This window comes from Palaemon carinicauda, chromosome 3, assembly GCF_036898095.1.
Source record: "Palaemon carinicauda isolate YSFRI2023 chromosome 3, ASM3689809v2, whole genome shotgun sequence".
In the NCBI taxonomy this organism is placed as follows: Eukaryota; Metazoa; Arthropoda; class Malacostraca; order Decapoda; family Palaemonidae; genus Palaemon; species Palaemon carinicauda.
In genome coordinates, this window is record NC_090727.1 from 157,932,148 (window position 1) to 157,943,805 (window position 11,658).

Genomic DNA, 11,658 nt, shown 5'->3' on the forward strand with positions numbered 1-11,658 from the left:
TAATGATGATGATGATGATGATGATGATGATGATAATAATTGTGTGATATAATTGGAAATATATGATTATTATGTTGAAGGAAGATCGTTTCATTCTGCGGATAAACAGAGATTCAAACCCTTGTCATCAGACCATATCTTGCTTAAAGGTCACTCATGAGTGGCATGCGCAAGGGACAGGACACTGTCTATGAGAGCAGCATTCTTTGTCATCTCAGTAGCCGAGCTGGGATAAGGGAGGGCTAGACAATGGCTGCTGATGATTCGGCAGGTAAACTTATACGCCTCCCGAAAATATCCCTAGCTTTCAGAGACGGTGAGGATATGATCACTAACGAAAACTTTTTCGAGCGGCAAGCGGGGCTCGAACTTCAGGCCCACTAGGAGAGTTTATTAATTCTTTTCAGCTATTGAAAGACTTTTAACTGGGCTCCACAAGGCACTAGAAGAGTCGGAGGAACCAGGCCTATATGGCTGAGAACTATGAAGCGTGAAGTTGGAGATGATGAGTGGAGAATTATGGAAGTAAAAGCTGAAGATAGAGACGACTGGCAAACTCTAACCTAGGCCCTTTGCGTCAATAGGCGTAGGAGGAGATGATGATGATGATAACAAAAGCTATATGGGATAATTTGGGGAAGCTGACGACGGGATCTTCCTATCATGCAGCCCGTATGGGGGAATCATACTTTTCCCAAGCCATGGGACTCGCGACTTGTCTCAAAAGAATTTCCGGACTTTTGTTGTTATTGGTAATAAATGGCTTCGTACAGAAGAATTTGACGCCTTTTTAAAACATTAAAAGAAATTTTGAATATGAAAATTTCAAAATATTAGCAGATGGCTGCGTAATTTTCTGAAGAGTTACTTACGTGGCGTGTGCGAATCTGTCACTTTTTCGAAGTAGACTGAAGTTAGCCACGGGATGATAACCCCACTGTGGGTCTCTTGAGAGAGAGAGAGAGAGAGAGAGAGAGAGAGAGAGAGAGAGAGAGAGAGAGAGAGAGAGAGAGAGAGAGAGAGAGAGAGAGAGAAAAAAAAATAATGGCTGTTTAACATGGGGGTATTTTTTTTTAAGTTCATTGTCTAGTACTCTATGACATAATTCTGGGACCATCATGTCAGCTGAATAGACTTATCTCATGAGAAAATGGCAATATGTGAATGGAATTTTGACAAGTTTTGTTGTTTATTAAGTTGATTATATATTTTTCTCTCATACTGAAGTATGGTCCTTGGGTTTATACCAATAAGTCCTTTTAAACCTAAATTTTGAGTTTATTTCTCAATGAGTTCAGTTGTTGAAGGACTCCGGCTTCGTGTAATTACCTCCGCCAACGAAGTTGGAAGGAGGTTATGTTTTTGCCCTTGTTTGTGTGTGCGCGTGTGTTTGTTTGTGAACAGCTTCCTGGCCACAATTTTAACCGTAGAGTAATGAAACTTTCAGGGATTATCTGTTATGTAAAAAGCTGGAAATGATTCAATTTTGGGAGGTCAAGGTTAAAGGTATATGTCACTGTCAAGCAAAATGTCCAATTAAAGTAGCTATCTGATAATCTTAATGCCCATCTATTGTATGTCATTCTCATTATATGATATAATGAGAGTGACATACGATAGATGGACATTAAGAATATCAGAATGAGTACCTAGAGATTGTCAAAGAAACAGGGGAAGAAAGAGAAGACGATGGATCGACGAACTAGTAAGTTTGCGCGTAAATTTGAATTTAAAGGTTTAAAAGGCCGCTCATGAATGGCAGGGGTGAGGGACAGTGATATTGCCCTATCGAGCAGGACAATGCCCTAAAGTCTGATTCGGCAGATAGACCTATAGACTCCCCAAACCCCCCCCCCCCAAGCTCACAAGGATGGTGAGGTTGCAGCGACCAAAGAAACTAACGAGTTTGAGCGGGACTGAAACCGCTGTGGCGTTCACCAGTCAGGGACGTTACCTTATCGGTCACCAGAGGACATTTCTGAGGCCTTTTTTATTATTATTATTAAATGCTGACCTACAACCCTAGTTGGAAAAGCAGGATACTATAGGGCCAGGGGCCCCAACAGGGGAAAGGAAATAAGGAAAAATAGAATATTTTAGTAATAGTAACAATATTAAAATAAATATTTCCTATTTAAACTATAAAAACTTTAACAGAGCAAGAGGAAGAGAAACTAGATAGAAAAGTGTGCCCGAGTGTACCCTCAAGCAAGAGAACTCTAACCCAAAGCAGTATAAGACCATGGTACAGACTATGGCACTACCGAAGACTAGAGAACAATGGTTTGATTTTGGAGTGTCCTTCTCCTAGAAGAGCTGCTTACCATAGCTGAAGAGTCTCTTCTACCCTTACTAAGAGGAAAGTAGCCCCTGAACAATTACAGTGCAGTAGTTAACCCCTTGGGTAAAGAAGAATTGTCTAGTAATCACAGTGTTGTCAGGTGTATGAGGACAGAGGAGAATCTGTAAAGGATAGGTCAGACTATTCGGTGTCTGTGTAGGCAAAGGGAAAGAACCTGAACCAGAGGGAAGGATCCTATGTAGTACTGTCTGGCCAGTCCAAGGACCCCATAACTCTCTAGCGGTAGTATCTGCAGTGAGCTAGCAACGGCCGAAAAGGATGACTATAATGGTATATTTTATGATAAAGATAATAAGAAGCGAAGTTATACCACCTCGGTATAAGCTAGCTAATATCTTGCTTGAGGGTACTCTCTGACACACTATTCTATCTAATTTCACTTCTGCTTGTTTTGTTAAAGTTTTTATAGTTTATATAGGAGACATTTATTTTGATGTTGTTACTGTTCTTAAATTATTTTATTTTTCCTTGTTTTCTTTCCTCACTGAGCTATTTTCCCTGTTGGGACCCCTGGGCTTATAGCATCCTGCTTTTCCAACTAGGGTTGTAGCTTAACAAGTAATAATAATGATAATAATAACAATAACAATAATAATAATAATAATAATAATGATACTGTTCTTGAATTATTTTATTTTTCCTTGTTTCCTTTCCTCACTGGGCTATTTTCCCTGTGTGGGCCCCTGAGCTTATAGCATCCTGCTTTTCCAACTGGGGTTGTAGCTTAACAAATAATAATAATAATAATAATAATAATAATAATGTTCTTGAATTATTTTATTTTTCTTTGTTTTCTTTCCTCAGTGCTCTATTTTCCCTGTTGGGGCCCCTGGGCTTATAGCTTCCTGGTTTTCCAACTAGGGTTGTAGCTTAGCAAATAATAATAATAATAATAAAAATAATAATAATAATAATAATACTGTTCTTGAATTACTTTATTTTTCCTTGTTTTCTTTCCTCAGTGGGCTATTTTCCCTGTTGGGGCCCCTGGGCTTATAGCATCTGGTTTTCCAACTAGGGTTGTAGCTTAGCAAATAATAATAATAATATTAATAATAATAAGAAGAAGAAGAAGAAGAGGAAGTTATACCACCTTTATATAAGCTAGCCACTCGGACCTTATGGAACCCCAATGCTGCACAAGTGAATCGTTATCCACATATTAATCTAACCACGAATTTCCTCGTTAGGTTTCAGTACAACAGAAATAGCCAGACCCAGCCAGACCAATAGCACTATAGCGCTTGGCTCGGCATGCGTCGTCATTTCAACAGGACAAAGAAACCCATTGCATTTTACAGTCTCCAGAGAAATGAGATGTAATTTATCTTAATAAACTTGACCACGGAATGACAAGTATGACACAGCGCATACCATCAAGTACTCGTTTGGTCGTCTTTCGGTTTTTTACTTTTTTTTTTCTTTTTTACTTATATATCGTCTGTCTATTTTGTATGGAAGTTTCTATCTCTTTGCTGTTAGTATTAGTAGTGATTAATTTGAATTATAGGGAAATTACAGTTCGTTGATTTGTGTTGGATTACGAACATTTATTTAGATGTGTTGTGAGTCATTCTCTCTCTCTCTCTCTCTCTCTCTCTCTCTCTCTCTCTCTCTCTCTCTCTCTCTCTCTCTCTCTCTCTCTCTCTCTCTCTCTCTCTATGGGTATATATATATGCTGTATATATATATATATATATATATATATATATATATATATATATATATATATATATATATATACTGGGTCTTTCCTTAACATAATTATTTGATTTTTAAATGATAGATTGCAGTTGTTGATGGGCATCATATCGAGTATAGGACTGTATTATGTGGTGTTCCTCATGGTATGTTTTCAGTACGTTACTTATTAAACTTGTATATAAGCATAATATGTGGTTTTGTGTAGAATACAAGCTTGTTACGTATGCAGATGATACTACTCTCTTCAATTCCATCTCGTGAATGTAGATGTGGGGTCGTTGAATCCCCTAGTAGAGATCTGGCTCAAATTAGTGCGAGGTGCAAATTATGGGCTATGAAGTTGAACCCTAACAAAACTCAAAGTAAGATTATAAGTTAGTCTAGGACAGTGGCTCCTTTAGCATTCAGATCTTTGCATTGGTAAAGTTTCTTTAACTATATATAACTCTAACATTTTAGGTGTAATTCTTGATTGATAGTTTATTTTCGGTCTATTTCTTCTTCAATTGCACAAAAATTATTGAGAAAGTCTTTTAAGAATTTTGATGATCAAACTATTCTAAAGAAGTGTTTAAATTCTTTTAGTTTTAATTCTTTTAGTTTCAATTATTTTTCTCATGTCTGTTTTTCAGCTGCTGAATTTCATCTTAATTTATTGGCCAAGTGCTCTGGCACCGTCGTTCAGTCAGTTCTTTATGCATTAGATAATTTTATGACCATCCTTTGCATTCAGATCTCCCAGGAAAGTACAATTATGTTCGTTATACTAGGTTTTGAAGGTTTAAAGGCCGCTCATGAATAGCAGAGGCAAGGAACAGTGATATTGCCCTATCAAGTTGGACAATGCCCTAGAGACTGACCATATATACAAGCCCCTCTCCACCCAAGCTAGGACCAAGGAGGGTCAGGCAATGGCTGCTGATGACTCAGCAGATAGATCTATAGGCTCCCCAAACCCCCATTATTAGCTCACAAGGATGATGAGGTTGCAACGACCAAAGGAACTAACGAGAATGAGCGGGACTCGAACTCCAATCTGGCAATCACCAGTCAGAGACATTATCACATAGCCACCATAACCCTAAATTCTAGAAGTTTTATTCCAACTGTGACTATGTAGGGGAATGATCTTCCTAACCAGGAACTTCTAACTTGCAGCGATGTTATTATGTTGAGCAGGCTGACAAAAAGTTTCTCTTCATAGTTTATCTGTGACATCCATTTTAGTGTTACTGATCTCAAGATATTTTATGCTTTTTATTAATTACTTCTCATTTATAGTCTTATTTATTTCCTTATCTTCCTTCCTCACTGGGCTAGTTTTCTTGCTCGAGCCTTAGGGCTTGTAGCATCCTGTTTTTCCAACTAGGGCTGTAGTTTATATATATATATATATATATATATATATATATATATATATATATATATATATATATATATGTGTGTGTGTGTGTGTACACTTAAAGTTGTTTGTGTATAGTGTATGTATCCCTACTACGTTTGTGTATCCACTGTATCGAGACATGAGGGAAAATGCTTGTAATTTACTCATTAGCAAGAACCTGTGATTGACATTAACTTATCCATAAAACGATAGACATTTGATAAGAAAAAAAAAACTTTAGATTTCATCAACTAATATGATTCCGTAAGACATTGAATTTCCACCGATTTCTTCAGCACGGGTTGTGTTTTAAGACAATATGAAAATTGTCTTGTATCTATATTGTATTCGATTTTCTTTTAAGACGATTACCTCTCCCCCGCCCCCCACACACACAAACCTGCTTTTCAGTTCCATTAAGAAAAATTACAATTCTAATAATCAGGCCTTCTCCATCACGAGGATCAATACTACACAGTATTCTATAAGTTTTATTCCAGCTTTGACCAAATTGAGGAATGATCTTCCTAATCAATTAGTTGAATCGGTGTTGAAGTTAAAATTTCAAACTTGCAGCAAATGTTTTTATGTTGAACAGGCTGACGTCAGTCTCGTTTGATAGTTTATGTATGACAGATCTGTTTTAATGTTGTTACTGTTCTTAAAGTATTTTATTTCAATTGTTTGTTTGCTTCCTTATTTCCTTTCCTCACTGGGCTATTTTCTCTTGTTGGAACCACAGGGCTCCTGCTTTTCCAACTGGGTTGTAGCTTAGATAATAATAATAATAATAATAATAAGAAGAAGAAGAAGAAGAAGAAGAAGAAGAAGAAGAATGTTGTTACTGTTCTTAAAGTATTTTATTTCAATTGTTTGTTTGCTTCCTTATTTCCTTTCCTCACTGGGCTATTTTCTCTTGTTGGAACCACGGGGCTCCTGCTTTTCCAACTGGGTTGTAGCTTAGATAAGAAGAAGAAGAAGAAGAAGAAGAAGAAGAAGAAGACGACGACTCCTGAAGGGAAAGTCTTTTGGTAAATAAATATTTGAACATATGTGTCAGGTAACCGAGTGGTTCCCTGAAGTGGTTGTACACGTGACTCATGTTTGAACGTTCTCCCAACATCTCTTGGGAAACGTTTCTCATTATCAAGGGCCAGAGAACCAACGAGCACTTGTTCCTGTATCGTAGACGGTAGAAGAGACCATCAAGAAACATCCTAGCAATCCTCCAAGGTAGTCTGTCGCCGCTGTCAATTGGCAAATAGAATTATAGACATTTCAGGTAGTCTGTCGCCACTATATCGCCGCTGTCAATTGTCAAATAAAAGTAGACATATTAGGTAGTCTATCGCTGCTGTCATCTGGCAAATAGAAATAGACGTTTTAGGTAGCCTGTCGCCACTGTCAATTGTCAAATAAAAGTAGACATTTTAGGTAGTCTTGCCGCTGTCACTTGGCAAATGAAAATAGACATTTTAGGTAGTCTGTCGCCGCTGTAAACTGGCAAATGAAAATAGACATTTTAGGTGGTCTGTCGCCGCTGTGAACTGGCAGATAAGAATAGACATTTTAGGTGGACTGTCGCCGCTGTAAACTGGCAGGTAAGAATAGACATTTTAGGCGGTCTGTCGCCGCTGTAAACTGGCAAATAAGAATAGACATTTTAGGCGGTCTGTCGCCGCTGTAAACTGGCAAATAAGAATAGACATTTTAGGCGGTCTGCAAATAAGAATAGACATTTTAGGCGGTCTGTCGCCGCTGTAAACTGGCAAATAAGAATAGACATTTTAGGCGGTCTGTCGCCGCTGTAAACTGGCAAATAAAAATAGACATTTTAGGCGGTCTGTCGCCGCTGTAAACTGGCAAATAAGAATAGACATTTTAGGCGGTCTGTCGCCGCTGTAAACTGGCAAATAAGAATAGACATTTTAGGCGGTCTGCAAATAAGAATAGACATTTTAGGCGGTCTGCAAATAAGAATAGACATTTTAGGCGGTCTGCAAATAAGAATAGACATTTTAGGCGGTCTGTCGCCGCTGTAAACTGGCAAATGAGAATAGACATTTTAGGCGGTCTGACGCCGCTGTAAACTGGCAAAGAAGAATAGACATTTTAGGCGGTCTGTCGCCGCTGTAAACTGGCAAATAAGAATAGACATTTTAGGCGGTCTGCAAATAAGAATAGACATTTTAGGCGGTCTGTCGCCGCTGTAAACTGGCACATAAGAATAGACATTTTAGGCGGTCTGTCGCCGCTGTAAACTGGCAAATAAGAAAAGACATTTTAGGCGGTCTGTCGCCGCTGTAAACTGGCAAATAAGAATAGACATTTTAGGCGGTCTGTCGCCGCTGTAAACTGGCAAATAAGAATAGACATTTTAGGCGGTCTGACGCCGCTGTAAACTGGCAAATAAGAATAGACATTCTAGGCGGTCTGCAAATAAGAATAGACATTTTAGGTTGTCTGTCGCCGCTGTAAACTGGCAAATAAGAATAGACATTTTAGGCGGTCTGTCGCCGCTGTAAACTGGCAAATAAGAATAGACATTTTAGGCGGTCTGTCGCCGCTGTAAACTGGCAAATAAGAATAGACATTTTAGGCGGTCTGCAAATAAGAATAGACATTTTAGGCGGTCTGTCGCCGCTGTAAACTGGCAAATAATAATAGACATTTTAGGCGGTCTGTCGCCGCTGTAAACTGGCAAATAAGAATAGACATTTTAGGCGGTCTGTCGCCACTGTAAACTGGCAAATAAGAGTAGACATTTTAGGCGGTCTGCAAATAAGAATAGACATTTTAGGCAGTCTGTCGCCGCTGTAAACTGGCAAATAAGAATAGACATTTTAGGCGGTCTGTTGCCGCTGTAAACTGGCAAATAAGAATAGACATTTTAGGCGGTCTGTCGCCGCTGTAAACTGGCAAATAAGATTAGACATTTTAGACGGTCTGCAAATAAGAATAGACATTTTAGGCGGTCTGCAAATAAGAATAGACATTTTAGGCAGTCTGTCGCCGCTGTAAACTGGCAAATAAGAATAGACATTTTAGGCGGTCTGTCGCCGCTGTAAACTGGCAAATAAGATTAGACATTTTAGGCGGTCTGCAAATAAGAATAGACATTTTAGGCGGTCTGTCGCCGCTGTGAATTTGGAAATAAAAATAGACTTTGTAGGTAGTCTGTCGTCTCTGTAAATTGGAAAATAAAAATAACCATTTTAGGTGGTCTATCGCCGCTCTAAACTGGCAAATAAAAATAGACATTTTAGGTGGTCTATCGCCGCTTTAAACTGGCAAATAAGAATAGACCTTTTAGGAGGTCTATCGCCGCTGTAAACTGGCAAATAAGAATAGACATTTTAGGTGGTCTGTCGCCGCTGTAAACTGGCAAATAAGAATAGACATTTTAGGTGGTCTGTCGCCGCTGTAAACTGGCAAATAAGAATAGACATTTTAGGCGGTCTGTCGCCGCTGTAAACTGGCAAATAAAAATAGACATTTTAGGTGGTCTATCGCCGCTTTAAACTGGCAAATAAAAATAGACATTTTAGGTGGTCTATCGCCGCTGTAAACTGGCAAATAAGAATAGACATTTTAGGTGGTCTATCGCCGCTGTAAACTGGCAAATAAGAATAGACATTTTAGGCGGTCTGTCGCCGCTGTAAACTGGCAAATAAGATTAGACATTTTAGGCGGTCTGCAAATAAGAATAGACATTTTAGGCGGTCTGCAAATAAGAATAGACATTTTAGGCAGTCTGTCGCCGCTGTAAACTGGCAAATAAGAATAGACATTTTAGGGGGACTGTCGCCGCTGTAAACTGGCAAATAAGAATAGACATTTTAGGCGGTCTGCAAATAAGAATGGACATTTTAGGCGGTCTGCAAATAAGAATAGACATTTTAGGCGGTCTGTCGCCGCTGTGAATTTGGAAATAAAAATAGACATTGTAGGTAGTCTGTCGCCTCTGTAAACTGGCAAATAAAAATAGACATTTTAGGTGGTCTATCGCCGCTGTAAACTGGCAAATAAAAATAGACATTTTAGGTGGTCTATCGCCGCTTTAAACTGGCAAATAAGAATAGACATTTTAGGTGGTCTATCGCCGCTGTAAACTGGCAAATAAGAATAGACATATTAGGCGGTCTGTCGCCGCTGTAAACTGGCAAATAAGAATAGACATTTGAGGTGGTCTATCACCGCTGTAAACTGGCAAATAAAAATAGACATTTTATATTTAGCTTTCGTGTTAAAGCACTGCGCAATGGCCGCTGTGGTTTCTTAAACTGGCAGAAGTAAAGGAAGTCCGCAAATTTCTTCATGTGGCTTGCTGCAAGTCGTTTAGTTTAGGTTTCGGTAAACGCCATGTGAAGTTGGAACTATGACGCAATCCCGAAGATGGCGCTTTATATCAGCTGTCGGTTAAGTGGTGCAATGCGTCATGCTCCCTTTCTCTTCATTTTCTCAATCGTTATTAATAGTTTAGTTATTGATACTTCAATTCTGATGATGTACTCATCTTGCACTGTTGAAAATTTGCATTAGAAAAGACTGCAAATGCCTGGCAACATTCATTCTATGATTTTTACCATTTTGAAAAACGGTAATACTGACGTTAAAGAGTGATATTACGGTCACCAACCCATAAAAGATAATAGTAAAATAAGGTGAAATTATAGTCGTCTTTATTTTACTGAAGTACAGCTGAGAACAGTATATTTTTTACGGAGAATTTCCGATTAAAATTACGGTTTTTTTAACTGTGTATATTAATACTTCTTATTCCTGATTCACACAATCTTGTAAACTCTTGTATTTTATTGAAATACAGTTGAGAACTATATTTTTTACGGAGAATTTCCGATTAAAATTACGGTTTTTTAACTGTGTATATTAATACTTCTTATTCCTGATTCACACAATCTTGTAAACTCTTGTATTTTATTGAAATACAGTTGAGAACTATATTTTTTACGGAGAATTTCCGATTAAAATTACGGTTTTTTTAACTGTGTATATTAATACTTCTTATTCCTGATTCACACAATCTTGTAAACTCTTGTATTTTATTGAAATACAGTTGAGAACTATATTTTTTACGGAGAATTTCCGATTAAAATTACGGTTTTTTAACTGTGTATATTAATACTTCTTATTCCTGATTCACACAATCTTGTAAACTCTTGTATTTTATTGAAATACAGTTGAGAACTATATTTTTTACGGAGAATTTCCGATTAAAATTACGGTTTTTTTAACTGTGTATATTAATACTTCTTATTCCTGATTCACACAATCTTGTAAACTCTTGTATTTTATTGAAATACAGTTGAGAACTATATTTTTTACGGAGAATTTCCGATTAAAATTACGGTTTTTTTAACTGGGTATATTAATACTTCTTATTCCTGATTCACACAATCTTGTAAACTCTTGTATTTTATTGAAATACAGTTGAGAACTATATTTTTTACGGAGAATTTCCGATTAAAATTACGGTTTTTTTAACTGGGTATATTAATACTTCTTATTCCTGATTCACAAAATCTTGTAAACTCTTGTATTTTATTGAAATACAGTTGAGAACTATATTTTTTACGGAGAATTTCCGATTAAAATTACGGTTTTTTTAACTGGGTATATTAATACTGTTCTTATTCCTGATTCATACAAACATTGCATTACTGTTTTCGTAAACTCTTGTTATGCATTAATTGCAGGATTCCTGTTGGCTCGTTTAGAGCTAGTAATTTCGTCTTCAGTAAAAGTGCTAAACCTAAACGAATTTTGGCATTTGTTTTTAACAGTTTTTGTATAGTTTCATCTATTGTATATACAGTTCACATATTTCTATCATTAGTATAAAAACTAACATGGATTTCACACTCAAAGTAAGCACCTTACCTATATTTATCTGAAAAGTTTTGCAATATTCTTCTTCTTTTGCCTTATTCACATTTCTGTATGGGGTTGCCGTTTTCAATGAGCCCTCTTTATCTATTTCTATCTTGCTCCTCTGCTCCATCAATTCCCTTCTCTTTCAAGTCCTCCCCTACACAGTCCCTTCATCTCCTTGGCTTTCCCTTTTCCTTCTACCCTAAACTTCAATTTCCATAGTATGCCTCTCCACGTGATCCTCCTCTCTCCCCAGATGTCCATACCATCTCAATCTTCCTTCTCTTACTTTCCTTGATATTTCCAAAAGCTTTTG

At 37.4% G+C, this 11,658-nt stretch overlaps 1 protein-coding gene across 1 annotated transcript in view; it reads right to left on the reverse strand.

Moving 5' to 3' along the window:
- Positions 1-979, reverse strand: part of CDase (neutral ceramidase) — a 255,835-nt gene extending 254,856 nt beyond the window's left edge. The window contains exon 1 of the mRNA XM_068371039.1: positions 873-979. The gene's annotated coding sequence lies outside the window, so the exon portion shown is untranslated. The remainder of the gene's footprint in view (positions 1-872) is intronic.
- Between the last annotated feature and the right edge of the window lie 10,679 nt (positions 980-11,658).